This window comes from Triturus cristatus, chromosome 3_1, assembly GCF_964204655.1.
Source record: "Triturus cristatus chromosome 3_1, aTriCri1.1, whole genome shotgun sequence".
Classification (NCBI taxonomy): Eukaryota; Metazoa; Chordata; class Amphibia; order Caudata; family Salamandridae; genus Triturus; species Triturus cristatus.
In genome coordinates this window covers 390,353,993-390,376,253 of record NC_140583.1, presented here as the reverse complement: position 1 = coordinate 390,376,253, position 22,261 = coordinate 390,353,993, and positions in this window count along the sequence as shown.

Below are 22,261 nucleotides of genomic sequence, written 5' to 3'. Positions count from 1 at the left end.
AGGGAGGGTGAGTCAGTGAGGAATCCACAGGCAGATACTGTATTCACCAGAAAAAGCGTTATGGAAGGTAAGTAACTTGTTCTTCTGATGGATACATCTGCCTGTGGAGGGTGTCCGTCTACCCATACCAAAAACTCCTGCCGCACAGAACGTGCAAAATGGCCATCCCTCCTCACCTCCAAATACCAGCAGTAATGCTTCAAAAGGTGTGGAGGGAGGCCCAAATTGCCGCCTTGAAGATGTCTACAACAGGAACACCTCTAGCCAAAGCCGAAGAAGAAGACTTAGCTCTAGTGGAATGAGCTCTAATACCTTCAGGCCACTCCTTCTTGGCCAAGGTGTTTCAGATCTGGATGCACAAGATGATCCACCAGGAAAGCGTTCGTTTGTGGACAGCTGCGCTCTTCATTCATCCCACATAACCAATGAAGAGCTGGTCGTCCAGCCTTATGTCCTTTGTTCTGTCCAGGAAGAAGCTGACGGCCCTCTTAGGGTCCAGGAGGTGAAGTTTCTCCTCCTTCTTAGAAGGGTGAGGGGGAGGATAGAAAGTAGGTAAGGTGATTAACTGGCCTAGATGGAAAGGAGTAACCACCTTAGGCAGCAAAGCAGCTCTGGTCCTGAGAACCATCTTATCTGCATAAATGGTTGTAAAAGGAGATATAGAACTAAGAGCCTGAAGCTCACTTACCCTCCTGTGAATCAGAAAAATTGTTTTGAAAGTAAGAAGCCTCACCGGACTATCATAAAGAGGCTCAAAAGGAGACCCCATCAGGAAAGTAAGAACCAAATTTAAATCTCACTGAGGCATAATAAAAGGAGTGGGCCATTGGAGACTTAAACAACAATGGTTGGTCTGGCAAACAAAGGAAGTTTGCTAAAGCCGACAAGTAGCCCATAACAATCGCCACAGCACAACCCAGCTGGGAGCAAGGAAAGGGGAAAGATAAGAACATCAGACACATTGCCTTCAAGGAAATCAATAGAACTCTCTCCACACCACTTAACAAACCTGGCCGATCTACAGGAATAGACAGATTTGGTAGTGTCTTCTGGCCAATAAGATAACACCCACCACATAAGGTGGGAGAGAGAAAGATCTCAGGTTGCCCCATTCAATTTCCAGGCATGAAGGTGCAGGCTCTGGAGATGGGGTGTAGAACCCGCCCCTGCGACTGCGAGAGGAGGTATGCCCTCTGAGGGAGATGGAGCAGAAGGTACGATGAGAGGTGAAGGAAGTCTGTGTACCACACCCTTCTTGGCCATTCCGGAGCAACCAATATGACTTAGGCCCAGTCTTGGCAAATCTTCCTCAGAACTCGAGAAATCAAGAGTATGGCGGGGAAACGCATAAAGGAGTTGAGACCCCCAATCCAACTGAAATGCGCCTCCCAGCGGTCCCTGCATCAGATACTGAAGACTGCAGAACGATGGGCAGTGCACTTTCTCTTGAGTGGCAAAAAGATCCAACTGAGGAAACCCCCACATCTTGAAGATGTGATGGACCACCTCTGGATGAAGCCGCCACTGGTGCTCTGCAGAGAATTGCAGACTGAGGCTGTCCGCACGTACATTCAGCACCCCGGCCAGATGATTTGCACCAACACAAATCTGATGGTCCTGAGCCCAGGACCACCGTCGCAGAGCCTCTCTGCAGAGACGATACGACCCTACTCCTCCCTTATTGTTTATGTATCACATTGCAGTAGTGTTGTCAGTCAGGACCAGAACCAACTGACCGTGAAGGGAAGGAAGAAAGGCCTTGAGAGGCAAACGTATCGCCCACAATTCCAGAAGATTGATGTGAAGCAATCTCTCCTCCAGAGACCAAAGATCCTTGATCTCTAGATCCCCAGATGAGCACCCCACCCTAGAGTGAAGGCATCAGTTATAACTGTGGCCACTGGAGTTGGAGGTTGAAAGAGGTTGGCTGAAGCACTCCACAATAACAGATCCTCTGCAGATTCTGACCACCTCCCTGAGATCTCAGTTGTGTTGAAACCACTGCCTGCGGAGGCACCACCAGAGTGCCCTCATGTGCCAGAGTGCATGGTTGACCAACAGTATGCAGGAAGTGAACAGACCGAGCAGGCGTAAGACCTTCAGGACTGGAACAGCTGCTCCATTTTGAAACATTGGGATCATATTCTGAATGTTTAAAATCCTCTGAGAAGGCGGGAAAGCACAATTTATAGTAGTATCCAGTACTGCCTCTATGAACAGGTTGGGCTCAGGGCACCAGGTGAAATTTGGTTACATTTTTTGAAAAACCCAAGTCGAACAGCAGCAGAGCGGTTATCTGCAGATGATGCAGCAATATCTCTGGCAACTTTGCTTTGAGCAATCATTATAAGGAACTATATACTTCTCAGAGACAGGGGCCGCTCGAATTAGACGACTTTTTGGGGGACGTAGCACTAGGGTGGCTTAGCAATACACAACGGGAGTTTCTATGTCTTCCGTTCGAATTGGATGAAATAAAGGAAGCAATAATGCAGTAAAAAAATGGTAAAGCGCCGGGTCGGATGGGCTACCCGCGGAATTTTACAAACGTTACATAGATATCATGGCACCAGTGCTCAAGGAGGTCTATGAAGAACCCCTGGAGGTGGGGATGTTGCCTCTTTCCATGAGGGAGGCTGTAGTCACCTCTTTGTTGAAACCAGGGAAACCCCCAGAGTTATGTGACTCATATAGGCCACTGTCGCTGATGAATTGCGACACCAAGATATTTGCTAAAGTGTTGGCAAATTGTCAGTCCCTTCTTATGGATAAACTAATACTCCCAGATCAGTCCGGGGTCGTGCTGGGTAGAGTGACATCTCATAATCTGCGGACCCTGTTCTCACTGATTCAGACGGTGGCGCCAGAGTTCCCGTTGGCCGCGGTGTTCCTGGATGCCACCAAGGCGTTTGACTCGGTGGAATGGGATTATTTATTTGGGATACTGCGGAGGATGGGCTTCCCACGTCTGTATTTATCGTGGCTTCAGTTATTATATCACCGACCCTCGGCCAAAATCTTGATTAACGGATATTTGTCTGAACAACTCCTGATAACTAGGGGGACTCGCTATTATTTGCCATCACAGTGGAACCGCTGGCCTCCAGGTTGCGGCAAGTTCATCGGGATAAGGCATTCCGTTGTTGCCTCAGACAGTTACTGATATCACTTTATGCGGACGACATCACGCTCTATGTCAGAGATCCCCAGGACAACATAAATCCCCTATTACGAGAATTCATACGATTTGGCCGGCTGTCTGGAGTGGGTATTAATTGGGGGAAATCCCAGGTGTTACCACTTACGGAAGAAGTCACCCCGTTCCCACTCGATTTTCCGCTGGAGGGGTGCCATGCCATATTTAGGGGTACAGATAACTCGGGACAGGGAGGAGACTATAAGGGCGAATTATGGCACAGCTATGGAACGCTTAAGTACAAATGTGACCCGCTGGATTTCCCTGCCCCTTTCGATGGCGGGACGGGCGTATTTCATAAAGATGATAGTACTTCCACAATTTCTTTATTTATTTCTTAATATACCCTACTACCCTTGGAAACATTTCTTTCACCGATTACGCTCTGAACTTACTAGGTTGCTCTGGGGAGGGAAGCAATCGCGATTGCGATGGGCAATACTGACTAGGACGTATGACCAAGGAGGGCTTAATATTCCTGATTTCGAGGTGTATTTTTTGAGTGCCCAGGCGCATTATGCTTATTATTGGGTCTATCCCCCCCCGCTATATGCCACAGATGGCGGTGGAGGATTGGCTTGCAGAACCAATACCGCTTAATTGACTTGTACATGGCTTGATGCGCGCTCGAACGGAGCAGGCTACTACAATAACCGGCACGGTAGATGCATGGTGCCATATAGCAAAGCACCTGAGCATTCCCTTTTCATATTCCTCTAGGTTACCCCTAACTTATCATCCCAGTCTCTCTCTATTGCAAGAGAAAGGATTCTACGATCTCTGTACAAGAGCTCGAGTCAGCACGTGGGGAGATCTCTTTCACGCAGGACAATTGCGCACACTAGACCACTTCATGCAGGGAATGCATTACACACCACTAGATGTGTTTCTGTACGTGTGCCTGCGACAAGGAATGCGGTCGCTCCTCCCTGACTTCCCGCGGGAGCCGGAATGTTTGGGGCCACTAAATCAGATGTTGGGGTCCAAAGATGGGAAACATCTTGTATCTAACTTATACCGCACGATACATGAGCATGGAGGACGAGTTGTTTGTCTCAGCTCGGCAGAATTGGGGGGAGGACATGGGGCAGGACATTACGGACGAGCAGTGGCGTTACTGCTGTCTCCAAACAGCGCAGATCTCGGCCAGCTGTCGGTTGTGAGTGTTACACAATAAATAGCTACATAGACTGTATTACACACCAGTGAAAAAGCTCAGATTTCAGTTGGCAGATAATGACCGCTGTGAATGGTGTAAGCAGCAGGGGGCGGGATTTCTGCACCTAGCCCGGGAATGTGGGAATGTACAGGAATACTGGGAACAGGTGTTCACAGCACTAGAGAAGATGGTTGATATTAGTATGGCTAGAGACCCGCTTATTGCGTTTTTAGGATATACAAAACAGTTGCCTGCCAAATGTAGGAAATTCATAGCGTTATCCCTTTTGTTGGCAAAGCGAAGGGTGGCATGTAGATGGGGGAGGGGTCGAGCACCGAAGTTTAAGGATTGGCTTGCAGATTTGGTGTATTGTCAAGAGCAAACTACCACGTACGCTGAACTATTGCTTCCTGCCTCTAAGCCCAAAGTTATATGGGGACCATTGCAAGGCTATCTACTAGCCCAGGATTCCACCGACACATCTGCCCATGAATAGCACTGTACTTGAATGTGATAGGTAGCCTTTTACTGGTACGTGATCTCATGGACTGTTGAACATGTAAGATCTGGATTTTCATGGCGCTACTAGGGCGTCCCCGTCACCTGCGAATTTCAGTCTGTCTGGGTATGAATATCGACACTGTATACGGAACTAGAGGTTGATTATACCTGTATAGAATTGCTTGCACTGCCTGATATAACATTGTCTTGTTATACCTTGTTCAAAAAATCATAAATAAAGTAAAAAAAATAAAGAAAACTTTGCTTTGAGCAGCCAGTCGTCCACATAGGGGAATACTGGAATCCCTGACCTTCTGCCACCACTGCCATCACCTTTGTGAAGACCCGAGGTGCTGAAGGAAGACCGAACGGGAGGACTGCAAACTGGTAGTACTGAGATCCTACCGTAAAATGAGGATACTTCCGATGCGACTTCAGGATGGGAATGTGAAAATGCGCATCTTATAAATCGATCAACACCATACAGTCTTCCTGCTGCAGCACCAGAAGAACTTGAGCTAAGGTCAACATCTTGAACTTCCCCGGTTTGAGGTAAAAATGCAAGATCCTGGGATCCAGGATCAGTCTCAATCCTTCTAGGGGATCCAGAAATAACAGGAGTAGCATCCCTGACCCCTTTCCTGCTCCGGAACCACCTCTATCGCACCTTTCTGTAACAAGGACAGAACCTCTTGTTGCAGAAGCAACAGATGGTCCTCTGAACACCAGCCCTGGCAAGGAGGGTAAGGGGGGGGAACTCCTGGAAAAGAATGGCATACCCATTTTCTACAAGATTCAAAACAAAAGATCTGAAGTAACAGATTTCCAATTTTGTAGAAAATGGGACAACCGGCCTCCTACGGCTCAAACATGCCCCAAGATGGGGAATCTAGAGCTTCTTCCTTGCTGAACCAGGGAGGGAGGGGGGTAAACAGGAGAGGAGGAGGAAGAGACCTGTTGGCGAGCGGCCCCTCGCAGACGACCTCTTCCCTTCCCTCTGTATGACATATACGGGGGGTTCTGCTGCGGACTGCTTCAAAATGGAGCAGCTTTCCCAAATCCATGAAATCTCCTGTAACCAAAACCCCTAGGCTGGTACTATAGGCCTAAGGATCTAGCAGTAGTCCTGCTATCCTTAAAACGTCACAGAGCTGAGTACGCTTTTGCCCCAAAGAGCCTTTAGCCACTAAAGGGAACATCCATTAATGTGGCTTGAATGTCCGGAGAAAAAACAGATCCTCTTAACCCCTTCGCTGCTAGGCCTTTCCCCCCCCTATGCTAAGCCTTTTTTTGGCTATTTGGGGTAGTGCGCGCTTAGGCCCCTGTAACTTTTTGACCACAGAAAGGCTGTCATTTTTGCAGGGGAGGGGGGTGGGGGCATGGGCATGCCCATATTGGGCAGCCCCCACCCCTAATTATATATATTTTTTAAATCCCTGGTATCTAGTGGGCTTTCAGGGCTCCTGCCCCATCTGCCCCTCAGGGGGGGGGGGGGGCAGAAAGACTAAATTGGCCCAAATGTTTATGGGGAGCAAAGGTCCTTGCCCAAGGGGCTGCTCCCCGCTCCCTGGTGTCTGGTGTGTGGATCCCTGCTTGAGATTCTCCCCTTTCCAATGATACCTCTCCTGTCTTTCTACGTGCTCAGGGGGCTGTGATAGCCCCCTGAGCACGTAGAAAGTGAAACTGAAATGAACCTAAAGTTTAATTTTAGTTTCGGTTTCAGTGAAATGACGACAGCACGAGGTGCGCGCTGATCATCCTTTCACAGAAACCAGGGAGGGGGCCTCGGGAGCTGGGGAAGCTCTTCCCCAGCTCCTGAGGCTCTGGGGGAGAAAAGGAAATCCCTCTGCTGTCTGCAGCAGAGGGATTTCGTGCCCCTGTCCTCATGACGGAATGGTTCCGTCATGAGCACAGGAGCACCGATGCTCATGATGGAACCATTCCGTCATGAGCATCGAAGCGGTTAACCAGGCGTGCCTCCTGGTTGCCACCGAAGAGCCCATTACCCTGGCAACTGAGTTCGCTGTATAAAGACCCAACTGGATCACCTGACGGGTCGCTGCTTGTGTATCAGTCAACACCTCCATAAAGCGACCTCGAACCTCCTCAGGCAGTTTAGGAGCCACCTCCTTGGCTGTGTCCATCAAAGCATGGATATACAGACCTAACAAGCATGTGACATTAATAGATTTCAAAGCCATGCTTGCCAAAGAGAACACCTTCTTAGCCAACTGTTCCAGCTTTTTGGAATCCCTATCCCCCGGGCTGGAGGGGTAGGAACCTGCTGACTGTTTGGAAGAAAATTAAGCTTGAACCACCAAGCTTTCAGATAATATGAGAGGTTAAAAATGCTGGATTTCCAGGTGCAGCCTTATAACATCTTGCCACTATTCTGGAAACTGCCGGGGCAGTCATTGGCTTCTTCCACACCTCCAAAATCGTCTCAGTCAGAGCATCATTGAATGGGAGCAACACCTCTATCACTGGAGAAGGAGAGTACAAAACCTCAGTCAGAATGTTAGACCTGACTACCGCAGTGGGCAACGGCAGATCCAGAAGGTCAGCAGCCTTCTTTATAACTGTATGATATGGAGCCACCTCCTGAGAAGGCAGAGCCTTGGGAGAAGAGAGCTCCCACTCAGGCGAAGTGTCCAACCCACTGGCTTCCAGAAGACCTTCAAAGTCATCCACAGACTCAAGAATTTCACCTTCCTTAGCCTGCTCCTGGAAATCCTCCTCTTCCAGAAGTCTTTGATCCTCCCTCCTAGATCACATCTTTGGAATCGACGTTGGCGGTGCCAGACGGGTTGCTAGTGACATCAGAGCAGGCGTCGATGGAGGTCCCTCAGTAGCGGTCAGCGGTGCTTCAAGAAGTCGCCGGCCGAGAGCCTGATGGCACCGGACACAAGTCCAACCTCTGCTCCTGAGACAGGATCGGGGTCGAGAACCTCAGCATTGGGAGAGGCCATGACGGAGCCATTAGCATAAAAGGCACAAATAGTGCCTGGGAATAATGCTGGCGGATGCCCAATTTATATGAAAGCAGTCCCACGGGGCCTGCAGGCTCGCCGGATAGGTAGGCCGCCCTGCCAAACATGCCAAACATCGCATTAAGAAAATGCGACGGATCTGCACCTGGAGCCGGAAATGGGGGGTACAGTTCCGGAGCTGCCTGTTCTGCAACAGCTTGAGGTTGAGACAGGTTCTGGCTGTAGCGTCGGAGACTCCAGAGCCGGAATGGGGGAAGCCGAGGTGCAGGAGACACTTCCCTGGGTTCCAGAGAATCCCTCAGTGATGGAGAATGCACCAGAGTCACCCACGGAGAAGGAAAAGGGGAAGGCGAGATGTCATCTTTCCTATGATGCCGCAGGACTGGGGACGCCGACCTCAATGACTTGCCCTTCGAATAACGATGCTTGGACCCATGACAGCGCTTCGTCTTGTGTTTTTTGGACGTTCGAGGTGTGCGGGGTCGGCGACTTCGACCTCAACTTGGTCCTCTTCAAGCCTGTCTTCTCCTCCTTTGTCCAGGCCATAAATAACTTTGCCTCCCTTTCCTTAAGAGCCTTCAGATTCTTCCGATGATACGAACATCCTTGGACGTCATGATCTGATGATGGCCACCAAAGGCAATCTTCAGGGGGATCCGTGATGGACATATGACCCCCACATTCTTTACAAGGTTTGAACCCTGACCATTTCTGGGTAGACATTGCACTGCTACAAATACAGATCGTACTGTAACATCGTTAACCTACAAAGAAATGGAGTCTTCTTATGGCTCCGATGACGTCATATGGATTCGCGAGCGGAGCCGTGCTATTGTGACATCCTCATAAAAGTGGGAGAGCTATAAAAAAAGCTTCCGTGGAAGGCTGGTACAATTCAAAAGGTGAGGAATCCACAGCAGATGTATCCATCAGAAACACATCTACACCATAGACACGTAGGTTAGGGTTTCGTTTTGTAGGAGTGCGCTACATAGTTATTCTATTGTATATGTATGCATATATTAGTTGAGTCAACAAAATGGTCGAGGTATTCATTTTGTTAACCGTTCTGAGATTTAGTATAACTGCTGTCTACTAATCATCGCAGCCCATATATTTTATGCAAGAATCACTACGGTGCAATAAATATTGAAAACACCCCTTTGTGTATTCTTTGTATATTCCACTGAGCGAAAAAGAGCACGAGTGTCTGAGCAAAAAGTTGGAAGTCTGTCACCACGGTTTCTGAGAGTTGTCATGTTCAGTGGTCGCCAGAACTGTTCATCCCCCATTTATGTTTAGTGGGATAAGTCCATCGCCGACAGGATCTCCCTGGTTAAGATGACTGTGCTGCCTAAGTTTCTTTACTATTTCCTGAACATCCCCTATCACCCGGGCCGAACCTTCTTCTCCACATTGCGAACGGAGATCCTACGCCTTATATGGGGCGGCAAACAGCCACGGATTAGCTGGGAGACACTGGCCAGTCCCTACGCGATGGGGGGGCTTGAGATCCCGAACTTTGAACTACATTACATTTGTGCACAAGCGCATTATGCGCATTACTGGTTTAATGGCCCGAAATATACGGCCCATGTGGCTACGGAGCACTGGCTGGTGGAGCCTGTCCCGCTGGAGGGGGCACTCTTACATCAGGCGGGGCAGCTTGAACGAGATCCCACAACTGTAGACTGCACGGTGCGAGCATGGAGGTGGATTGCGCGCAAATTGCAAGCCCCAATGATCTACTCCCCCCGGCTGCCACTGTACGGGCCTGTACCCCGGACTACCCGCAGGAACCACCTGTGCTCCCCCAGCTACATGCCCTGCTGGGAGCAAAAACTGCGTCCCACTTGGTGTCCACCCTATACCGGTCTGTATATGTCGAACTTGGCACCTCCCATAGCCCAGCTCGAGCTAAGTGGGCTAGCGAACTAGGACAGGAAATCACGGACCGGGAATGGCTCTATTGCTGCACACAAACGGAGAAGGTGTCTGCTAGCGGCAGGTTGCGCATCACGCATTTCAAATTCGTGCAACGATACTATTACACCCCTGCTAGGCTGTACAGATTTGGGCTGCGGGAGTACGCAAGATGAGCTAGATGCAGGACAGATAGTGCTGATATGCTGCACTTGGCCTGGAGCTGCCCGGCCCTTCAGCAATATTGGGAACAGGTTTTTGAGGCAGTAGGGAAAATGTTAGATACTTCGCTTCCGCCGTCCCCACTGATGGGCATATTGGGGTATACGGAAAAGCTCCCAATGCAGCATAGGAAATTCGCCTCGGTTTGCTTCCTCCTCTCTAAGTGGAGGGTGGCCTGTCGATGGGGCAGAGGGAGGGCACCTAAATTCAAAGATTGGCTAGAAACGATGATCCTTTGGCAGGATCAGCTTGCCCTGTACTCTGACCTTCTTCCGCCTGTCTCCCGACCCCGGGACATATGGGACCCCTTGACGACGTACTTACTGCTGAACCCGCTGCTACCTGACGAGGCGGTCCCCTTTCTCCCCGATTAGATAGGAGACTTAATAACGTGCAGAGGGGGGAGGGACGATCTTGGGAGTACCTGAGAACTGGCTGCTGATTGAGGAAACTGGGGACTCTTTTTTGACCTCCTGGGTTGACGAGAATACACTCTGCTCTCACAGGCTTCCAATGCCCGGACACCTGCAGGGGCTAACTGGGAACTAGGAGACTTTGGGAACTCGCGTGGCCTGCTGTGGTTTTGGTGTGTTAGGGGGGCTACATAAAGAGTTGATTATGCTGTTGAGATTTGCACGGTAACGCTTACTCATTTAAGATTGAGTTCTACTGACCCAGATGCTCTCTGACTTGCTACGAGATTTTTAATTCTCGGACTATTTTCTCTTACCGTGAGGCTAGTTGGTAATGTGTTATTTAGTCGTTATTTCTGACTATTGGGTTACTGTACCCTTGTTCTACTAACTTGCAAAACCCATATATATTGTGACGCGGCCTGCCCTTTGGGGATGTTGGCAAACCGCTGTGTACATTTCTACTCCTTTGCCTATTATGATATGCTGCCGGCCCGACGTGGTTGTAGGCAAAATGCCGTGTGATGACGTTATTTGCTAAATAAAGGTTTTGGAAAAAAAAAAATGTTTAGTGGGATAATGGTGGCACTGCGAGCTAGCCAGTCCAAGTGACAACATATCCTGCATGGGTACATGGAATCAGTCTGGCAGCATCCTAAGTTTATGTTGCCACCCAAACACACAGTTCCTACTGATGGGTGGGAACTACATGACAAGGGAACACATGACACCTCCCCGCTTGAGGTGATCGACTACCACAGCTACACCACTTGGTGTAGACTCTGGGGCTGTTGTAACCACGAAAGGCAGCACCTAGAACTGATAATGTTCTCCACTCACCACAAAACGCAGGAATCTTTGATGGGCGAAGTGGATGGGAATATGAAAGTAGGCATCCTTCAAGTCGAGGGCGGTCATGAGTTGCCTTGTCGCAACAGAGGGATGACATCCTTAAGTGTGACCATGTGGAGATGCTCCGATTGGATGTACTTGTTTAGGGGCCGGAGGTCGAGTATAGGCCTGAGGAATCCATCTTTCTTGGGAATGAGAAAGTATAGGGAGTATAACCCTCTGCCACGATCTAGTGGTGGCACCGGCTCTATGGCCCCTTTGGCAAGCAGTACGCACATCTCTTCTTGAAGAAGGTGCTGGTGTTGTGCGGACAACTTGTTGGCGTGTGGGGGGATGCTGGGTGGTGTTTGGGTGAGTTCTACACAGTACTCCTCCAGTATGATGTCTAGAACCCAGCGGGCGGAAGTAACTGCCTCCCAGTGAAGCAGAAACCCGTGAAAACCACCCGACAGGTGTTAGATGTTCCGGGAGCTTGGGGAGTGGGGGGAGGGGGAAAGGTGGGAAAGAGCATCATTGTTTTTGGGCGGCGCCTCCTTTAGGAGCTGTGTCATTGCCTTTACCCTTGACATTGCCTCCTATACCTTCCTCTGTAGCAACCCCGTGAAGAGGTCTCCTGCTGTTGTCTGGTGTAGGAGGTGGAAGTCTCAGCCCTGGCAACTGTTTTGCCTGCACCACAGTACTGTGAGCGGCGAAAGCAGAATCGGACAGTGGGAGCCTGTAGGGCCCCCCCATGTCTTTAACTGTTTCAGTGCGTTCTTGATCTTTTCAAGCATCTCGACCTGAGGGCCGAAAAGATACTTTTCATTGAAGGGCACATTAAGCCAGTGTTGCTGTACCTCTGGTTTACAACTGGAGGCACATAGCCATGCATAGCAGCGGAGAAGGAAACTAGTATTAATACACCGAGAAGCATTGTCCACGGCATCCAGAGCACAGCAGGTGTTAGTATTGGAGTTTATTTTGCCCTCAGCAATCAACTTATGCCTCGCTTCCGGTATTGCCCTGGAAGATGTAGAATAAGATTCTCCATCTGGTCCAGTGGGCAGGTTTGTACTGGGAGTGCAAGCCCACCGAGTTGGCGATGAGCCATTATGTGGCAGATTGCGCAGCCTCACGCTTGCCAGCAGCATCTATTTTCCTGCTTTCCTGTCTGGAGGGGGCGTATCCACTGTGGTTTGGGAATTAGCTCTCTTACTGGCTGAATGGACCACCAGGAAACTGGGGGTAATTGCCCTCTGATGTGTGGGGTGTGTGTTTGGGGGAGAAGCCTTAAACTTTGTCAACTTTAGCGTGACAACTCTGGCTTTCACAGGCTTGTGGTAGGAGGTTGTATTGTAACGGAGAGAGGGTTTGGAGTGGTATATATCCGGTTCGGTGTCTGCTGGGGGAATCGGCCTGATAATCACCCCAAAGGTCAGGAGCCATAGGCTCATAAGGGGGATCATAGGGAGACACTGGATTTTCCCAGCCTCTGAATATGGAGAGCCCTGTGGTGAATGGGGGTGAGAGTCATCAGGCAGTAAGGGGGAGGTAGGAATAGGAGGAGACTGAGGAGGAGGTGCAGGCCTGGAAAGACCAGGCAGCAGTGAAGAGGTGCCTCTGTCATGGTGCAGAGGCTTTTTGGGCATCGGCTCCGGAGGAGGAGGATTGAGGGCCCCCTCAAAAGTTAGTCTTCTCTTTTGGGGATCCTCGAGTGGTAGAACAGGCTTAGTCAAGAACCTGCTCATCTGTGGCTGAATGTGGATCTTCTGCTGGCCAGTGTCTATATGTTCCTGTAGCCTTTGCAGGATGGCTGGGCAAGCTCCTCCGAAGATGACCTGGATAGAGCTAAAGATGATCAGTGTTCAAAATACTTGGTGAGAAGTTTTAGCTCAGAGGTTTTAGGCTCTGAATGAGGGAGAATAGACAACTTCGGATCGGACGCTAAGGGGCAAGGCTTTGAGGCGGACTTCAATGCAGAGGGTTGCGAGGGCTACGGGTCCGGCTCGGTAGTTCGGTGCCGACCTTGGCCAGGTGGCAGTGGTTGCCTGGCGCTATCTGAAGAAGCACAAGACATTAGTGCTGGTGCTTCAGGAGGACGGGTGGTAGTAGTACTCACAGAGGTCCTCTACAACAGAAGTTGGGCTGGTGAGTGCTGTGCTGCTTGGACCTTGGACTCGGAGGCGGCCTCCTCCAAAAAGAATGCTTCTTCAATTCTGGCCCCAGACATACCCGGTTGCTGCACTGCTTCCTGCATCGCCTTTGGCGAAGGTGTACTCCTCTCTTTGGCATTGCACCATTAAAGCAGAGGCAATGCAACACCCCCTACGGTTCTGAAGGGTATTCTTATTACAAAACACGAGAAACGCCACACAAGATTGTGCTCTGTGATCTGGGAGAGGCACAGGTTACAAACTTGTGTGAGTCTGTCCTGCTAAGTTTGGCGTGGCAAGAAGGGCAGAACCGAAAGCAAGCCCTTTCCATTACGTGGATATTCTTCATCTTCGAAGGAGATGGGAATCAAAGGTTCAGATACCTGCTCCCGAGAATTTGTTGACCATGGAGAAACTGTGAAGTAACACCGGACGGTAGACTGACGAGAAGTGGGGTTATTTGGACTAGCCAGGGGCGGTGCTGAAGGCCCAGCGAGAACACCAAGAGGCATCAACCCGGAGCACCTGTAGACATGCCTAATACCCTCAAGGATGGACTACTGCTTTGGACTGTGGACTAAACAGATGAATCTAACTTAACAGGCAAGAGTTCTAAAACCCAACAGCTGCACTGGAAATATTAGCAACAAATCATGCTCCTCAATGAAGTGGACCAGCAGATCAGACAGATGACTTATGTAATCCATGGTGTGCAGTGCACATCCAGTGACATGCAAACCGAGCAGGACTGTAGAAGGACCTCTATTGGCTCTAGCTTGGCAGAGGCCAGTGGCGGTTAAAGATTCCGCTTCTTTTTGCACATTCTCTGCTTCCAACTGGAGTCAGGGTGTTTCTGGACACTGCAGGAGTAGGTGTGTATGGGGCCTGCCAGCTGAGCTTGCCAGTTCCAGGCTCACAGTTTTGTGCATGGAAAAAGCTGAAAGCACAGACGGTGAAAAAAGAATAAGCTGCAAGAAGAAATAGTGAGTAATGTTATTAAAACTCTTTTGGATTACTAACGAACAAGTTACTTACCTTCGGTAACGATGAATCTGTAAGAAACATTAGTTAGTTAGATTCCTCACCTTAGAATATCCCCAGGTATCAGGCTGGATCGGAAAGATTTTTCTTCAGCAATATCCCTTGCGCGTCGCTAGGCGTCGTCTGCGGCTCCACGTCCGTCGTCGTGCGCCGGAATGACGTCGTCAGAGTACTTAGACGCTGCCCTCGCGCGCTGACGTCAGTTCTTGTACATAGCTTTCCGCGCCAGGAACGCAGAGTCATGCAAGAGACCGACACTGGTGCCAAAAAAGTCCAGGGCCCTGAAAAGGATAACCTTAACACTAGATGTCGGTTCGCAGAACGGGGAGGATGGGTGGGTCGGTGAGGAATCTAACTAACTAATGTTTCTTACAGATACATCGTTACCGAAGGTAAGTAACTTGTTCATCTGAAAGAAACACGTTAGTCAGATTCCTCACCTTAGAATAGATACCCCAGCAATACCAATCCCGGTGGTGGGTCTGCGAACCAAGATCCCACCAAAAAGTCCTGGAGAACAGAACGGCCAAAGAAGCCGTCCCTCCGGACTTGGCTGTCCAGGCAATAATGCTTGGCAAACGTGTGCAGCGAGGCCCACGCTGCTGCCTGACAAATGTCCTGCAAGGGGACTCCCCGACCCAGGGCAGTCGTCGCCGCCGTGGCCCGAGTGGAATGGGCCCTCAGCCCAACAGGAGTTCCTTTTTAGCTAAGGAGTAACAAGCTTTGATGCACAAAACGACCCACCGAGAGATGGTCCGCTTGTGCAACGCCCGCCCCTTCTTAGCGCCCACATAGCCAACGAAGAGTTGGTCATCCATCCGGAACTGTTTTGTGCGGTCCAGATAGAAGGAGAGCGCACGTTTTGGGTCCAGACGGTGGAGCTGCTCTTCCTCCTTCGAGGGATGCGGAAGCGGAAAGAAGGTGGGCAATGTAACAGACTGGCCGATGTGAAATGCAGTAACCACCTTAGGGAGAAAAGAAGGACTAGTCCTTAGAACAACCTTGTCCGGATGGACAGAGAGGAAAGGAGGTTTAGAAGAAAGAGCCTGGAGCTCACTCAGTCTTCTGGCAGAGGTGATGGCAACCAGGAAAGCATTCTTAAGAGTCAGAAGACGAAGAGGGCACCTATGAAGTGGCTCAAAAGGAGCGCACATTAGATATGTTAACACCAGGTTCAAGTCCCACTGAGGCATTACGAAGGGAACAGGATGAAACATGTGAGTAACGCCCTTAAAGAATCTAGCAACAACAGGGGACTTGAAAAGAGAAGGCTGATCAGGAAGCCGCAAGAAGGCAGAAACAGCTGAATGATATCCCTTGAGGGTGCCTAGAGCAGAGCCCTGCTGGGCCAGGGAAAGAAGAAAGAGGAGAACTTCAGAAAGAGGGGCGGAAAGGGGATCCACAGCCTTTGCTGTGCACCATGCCACAAATTTGTTCCACCTGCAGGCGTATACTGTGTTAGTGGAGGGACGCCTGGCTGCCAGAATGACATCACAGACTTCGGGTGGAGGACCGTCCCCTGCTGCTGCGACAGAAGGTCCTCCTGAAGAGGCAGTCGAATTGGGGGATCGATTGACAGACTGAGTAGCTCGGGATACCAGTACCTTCGTGACCAATTTGGAGCCACAAGGATGACTTGGGCCCGGTCGCGCCTGATCTTCTTCAGCACTCTGGGCAGAAGTGGTATAGGCGGAAAGGCGTACAACAGACCGCAACTCCATTCGCGATAAAAGGCGTCTCCGAGCGAGTGCTGCCTTGGAAATTCTAACGCGCAGAACTGATGACATTGCACGTTCTCTTCGGTGGCGAATAGATCTAACCAAGGCTCTCCCCACTTCCGAAAGACACCTTGCGCCACGTCAGAGTTCGGACGCCATTCGTGATCCATCATGCACTGGCGGCTGAGTTTGTCCGCCCTGGCATTCAGAGAGCCCGCCAGGTGTTGAACCACCAGGGTGATGTCCTGATGTTCTAGCCATGTCCAGAGGCGCAGACCCTCCTGACAAAGGGTCCACGACCCCACCCCGCCCTGTTTGTTGCAATACCACATGGAGGTGGTGTTGTCCGTGAACACCTGCACTACACTTCCCTGAACAGAGGGAAGGAATGCCTTCAGTGCAAGCCAGATCGCCCGCAGCTCCAATAGATTGATATGGAGCCGGGACTCCGCCGGAGACCAGAGGCCTCTGATCTCTGCCTCTCTCAAGTGGCCCCCCCATCCCAGGAGGGACGCATCCGTCACCACCACATGCTCGCGGTCCGTGAGCCACCACTGCAACTGTCTTGCAGTGCCCTCTGAGATCAGGACGGGGTCGGACAGGCTGCCCCGATGTTGAGCCCACTGGAACTTCAGGTCCCACTGCAGAGCCCGCATCCGCCACCTGGCATGATGTACCAGCAGGATGCAGGAGGCCATCAGACCCAGCAGCCGCAGCACCAACCTGACAGAAACTCGGGATAAAGGCTGAAAGTTCGGAATCAGAGCCTGAATATCCCGCACCCGCTGTTCTGGAGGATAGACTCGAAACAGCGCCGAGTCCAGAACCGCTCCAATGAAAAGAAGCTTCTGGGAGGGACTCAGATGCGACTTCGGCACGTTGATGGAGAACCCCAGCAAATGCAGGAGATCAGCCGTAGTCTGGAGGTGGGAGGCGACTGCCTGGGGCGAGCCCGCCTTCAACAACCAGTCGTCGAGATGGGGAAGACTGGAACCCCTAATCTGCGCAGATGAGCTGCGACCACCGCCATCACTTTCGTGAACACCCGAGGGGCACTGGTGAGGCCGAAGGGGAGCACAGTAAACTGAAAGTGCTCGTGGCCTACCGTGAACCGCAGGTAACGCAGTTGGGCCGGCAGGACGGGGATGTGGAAATATGCGTCCTGCAAGTCCAACGCTACCATCCAGTCTCCAGGGTCTAGGGCGGCCAGAACATGAACTAAGGTGAGCATCTTGAACTTCTCCTTCCGGAGGAAGGCGTTGACACTCCTGAGGTCCAAGATAGGGCGTAGGCCCCCTTTGCCCTTCTTGCGTACCAGACAGTAGTGGGAGTAACAATCCAACCTACTTCTGGGCCAGGAATGTGCTCGATGGCCCCCTTGGCCTCCTGCAGAAGTTGCAAGTGATCCCCCAACATGCGGTGGTACTGCAGTGGCATGGCTGGAGGGGTCGCCTCGAAGGGGAGGGAGTAGCCCCTTCGGACGATTTGCAGCACCCACCTGTCCGACGTGATGGTAAGCCAGTGGAGCAGGTGATGGCGAACTCTGCCTCCCACTGGCGTGGAATCGGCCTGAAAGGTCGGACTAGGAAGGCTTTGAGGCAGATGCTGCGGGGGCAGATGTGGGCTGACCAGCTCTCTGTCCCCCTGCTCCGCCTCGGCGGAATCCACGTCCGCGACCGCGTTGAGGCTGGTTCTGCGGCCTGTGGCTAGACTGACATGCGGGGGCGCCCCTTCCTTGGCCACGAAAGGGGCAAAAAGCGGAAGTTTGCGGGCGTGGGGCCGAGAGGCCCAAGGACTTGGCCGTAGCCCTGGAGTCCTTAAAGCACTCCAGCGCACTATCCGCTTTGTCACCAAAAAGGCGACGGCCATCGAAGGGCATGTCCATGAGGGTGCTCTGGACATCCCCAGAGAAATTTGTGGATCTCAGCCAGGCGTGGTGGCGAAGCGCCACCATCGTCCCAATCGCCCTACCTAGCGAGTCCGTGGTGTCAAGCCCACATCGAATTGAGTACCGTGCTGCATCCCGCCCCTCAGCAAGAGCCTGGGCGAGCCGTGTCCGGGCCTCCTCCGGACACTGGGGCAGCATGTCCGCCACCGTATCCCACAAGGAGTGGGTGTAACTGTCGAAACGGCCCGCGGTATTCATGGACCGCAACCCCAAACTGAGGGAGGAAAACAGCTTCTTCCCAAACTGTTCCAACCTTTTGGATTCCCGATCCGGAGGAGCAGACGGGAAGGCGGTCTGGGACGCAGACGCCTGGATAACCAGGCTCTCAGGGGGTGGGGTGCACCGACAGAAAGCTGGGGTCGCCCGGTGCAGGGCGGTGGCGCCGGGCCACGTTCCGGTCCACAGGAGTGACTGTGGAGGGCTTGGACCAGGTGCCCATCAGAACGTCAGTCAGTGATTCATTGAACTGCAGTAGAGGCTCCGAAGAGGTTACTGGCGGTTGAAGCACTTCAGTGAGGAGGTTAGTCCTCACGGCCGCTGCAGGGAGATCCAGATGAAGGGCTTCGGCAGCCCTGTGCAGCACCACAGAATAGGTCGCACCCTCCTCCGTAGCCACGGAGGAAGGAGAGATGAATCTAGTGTCAGGGGCAGTGTCGAGACCACTGGCATCCCCCAGCTCTTCTGCCCAGTCCTGATGAAACTGGCACTGCTGTGCCAGAGGGTCCTCAGACCCCTCCCAGTCGTCCCCGTCATCCGACTCCTGGTAGACAGGTTGAAAGGACGGAGCCGGGCGGTAGATGAATTGCTCATCCATCGGCGCTGGGGACGGCGCCGGACCCGGACCGGGGCTAAAACTGGGGACGACGGCGTCCGAAGACAGCGCCGGGGCGGCACCATAGTGGTCGGCGCCGGCAGCGGTGTCGTAAGGTCAACCGGCGTCGACCGGGATCCAGGCCTGGATCCCACGGGGGCCTGCGGCATCGGGACCGTAGTCGACGACGGCGCCGGGGCCGAAGCCGCCGGCTCGCTAGGCCTCCCTGTCACGATATGGTCAGAGAGTCAGCGGTAGGATATACACAATCCACTAACCTGAGCCGGCCAGCAGGAACGAGGAGAACGTTGCCTATCCCTTCCTTCCCTCTCCAGCTCACACCCACTGCGACCAGAAGGCCTACGCAATGCACGGGACCAGGCGGGGGAAACCAAGGGGAAAGAAAGGAAACATAAGCGGTAGAAGTAGTCGTCTGGGGCTGGTCACGACAGGCTCAAAAAGGGGTTCCCAGGTAGGGCCCTAGGGACGAGAAAATAGACAGGCGTTAAAGGGGAGGCCCTAAGCCGACCATCCGCAAGCCCTAGCCCTCTGACCCGGTACTCACAGTTGTTCCAGCCTGAAATCATGCGGTAATGGCGACTTCTACCTCTCCCAATGCTAGAAGTCGAGATCTTTGGTTCTGGCTGGGCTTGTGCGTTCTTCAATCTCCGCACGCTGTGAAGAGTCGACAGCCCCTCAGGACGGGTGCTGCCTTGTGGTGTACCAATGCAGGAGAGGTGAGAGGACAAGGGAGGGTTACTATGGCCCCCTACAATCCAGCATCTTGCCTCTCGCCTCGTGGGAACGCGACTGCGTTTTGCAGTGAGTGCGGATCCCCCTCATCGCTCCACGCTGTTCCTTCACAGCGAGAGCGTGCAATGTTCAGGGGAGAATCGGTACTGGTTCGAAAATCACCCACACGCCTCTCACGGCGGTGCGTCCTGAAGCCTCACGGCTTCTCCGTAACGCTCGACCGTTGTTACGTCACAACGGGAGCGTCTCCGCGCGGTGTTCGTCGGGGAGTTCCGGTCAGAGATGAGAAGTCCGGCAAATGTCCCGTCGGCTCCTCCTGAGTTCCGGACTCGGGGAAGAATCAAGGTGAGAACGAACGACGGTCCGGGGAAGTGCTCCGTCGAACAGGAGTAAGAAGCAAGGTCGGCTTCTGTGGGAAGAGCTTCCTCGTCTGGGCTCACACAAGGGAAACAATTGTCAAGCGCCTCGTAGCGGGGGAGGCGGCCTTTTCTACTTCCTGGATGGACGCAAGTTCGTCCTGCACGCCCCAGGGTTTTCTGGGTGCTGTAGTTTTTTGGGCCAGTGTCGGGTGATCGCGACACTCCCAGTCAGACCTGCGGGACCCGAAGGCACGCCGGCAGGCCTTGACGGCGGAGCGAGACTGCTGATGGCCACGAAGAAGTCCCGAATCTCGCCCGGAGTCGCATTAGGCCCAGGGACCGGAGGGTATGGGGCTGGATGCGACTCCTGCGGCTCCAACAGAGCCGCGCAGGTGGTGCCACCCGAACCCTCAGCTGAGTTGAGCGACTGGCGAGGGGAGTCAGAAGAGCGATGTCGCCTCTTCGACTTCTTCTTACTGTGCCTCGACTTACCTGAATGTGAGGACTTTGAACCAGACGAGCGGTGATGGCTCCGCGACCGGTCCCTCGATCTCCTCCTCGACCGGGACCTCGAGCAGCGCAGAGCCGACTGCCAGATCTCGAGGAGCTTGCGGGACCGCTCCCGCCTAGCCTTCGAGGTCAAGGACTCGGCATCACGGTTGGCCCCAAGGCAGTAGAGACACCGACGGTGGTGATCCGTAATCGACATCAGTCGGTTACAGGCGCCGCACGGCTTGAAACCGGGCATCCCTACCGGCACCAGGAGTCGAGGTCGACTCGAAAGATGAACCAAAAAAGTCCAAAATGTTTAGTCAAAAAGTGACTTAAGGGTATGCTCTTCCCGGATCCGCGCATACTGGCACGGAAAAAAGAAGAACTGACGTCAGCGCGCGAGGGCGTCCTCTAAGTACTCAGACGACGTCATCCCGGCGATCACGACGCCGACGGACACGGAGCCGCAGACGACACCTAGCGACGCGCAAGGGTATTGCTGACAAAAAATCTTTCCGGATCCAGCCGGACGCCTGGGGATATTCTAAGGTAAGGAATCTAACTAACGTGTTTCTTTCAGATACCCTATGTCGGAAGCTGTTGCGCTTTATAAGATTATAAATAAATAAGGGGATTATTCATAAAACAAAGTATACTAAGTCCAGATATTAAGACGTCTATGATCTAGGAGGCTACGAATCAAACCTTAATAATTAAACGCAAACAAGTGTTTAACTGTATCAAAGCAAATATACAAATCAATTGAGCTGGATAAACAAAATCAATCACGGGTAACGACAATTTTGAGGAAGGATAGCTGGCATGTTTGATTCACAGCCGGTGACTGGTGCGAATTCCTCCACTCTTTACTTGAGCTGATGCCTGACCAAAATACAACGTGGGACTCTATATATCTGGACTAAATATACCCTGCTTTAAGAATGACCCCCTTGTTGGCCATTGACTTCAATTGATTCTAGAAGGACCCAAGGTAAATGGCCTACAAGGGGCCGTCGTAGGCCATTTACATTAGTTTATACTATTACCCAAGATCACAAGGGGTTATTACTTTGCCCTCTTTTCTCGTTCCTTTTTCTGGACCATGGGTACTTGCAAACATTTGCCCAGGGGCCACAAAGTACGGTCTGTGGTACGACCGAGGGCTGCACTGATGCCAGCAGGGTGGAGTTAGGGGGTCTAGGTGGGTCAGGGACTAAAACAAGTTAAATAAACGGGCAAGCATTTATTTGCAGGTTAATACATGCTTGCCTGTTTAAACATTTTTTTTAATGAATATTAGTGTTCAGAAACTAAACAGCAGCTAGTGCTGCTGTTCACCAGGGGGCCCGCATGTAAAGGTCAAGAGGGGCGCAAGCGGTCCCCGGGCCGTACTTTGAGTATCACTGTTCTAGAGGCACCTAGCACTAAAGGTAGCACAGACTGCAGGAATGAACAGGGTGTATTTGCCACAGACCAGAAATAGAAGTTATACAGGTCAGCTTCTGTAAATGTGCAAAGGTACAGAACATGAGGCTTAAAGCTGAAAGAAAAAGGTTTTGCAGAAGGATGGAGGGAATAAGCAAGAAAAAGACCATAAGAACCCACAATACCACGAGTGTCCGATGCACGATAGACAAAAAATGGAACTGAAAAGGGCACACATGCATGCAGCGATGCGGCATGATTCATATGACTTACACATACGTAAATGGTACAGACCACAAAGTTCTAACTTCTAAACTCCAAATTAA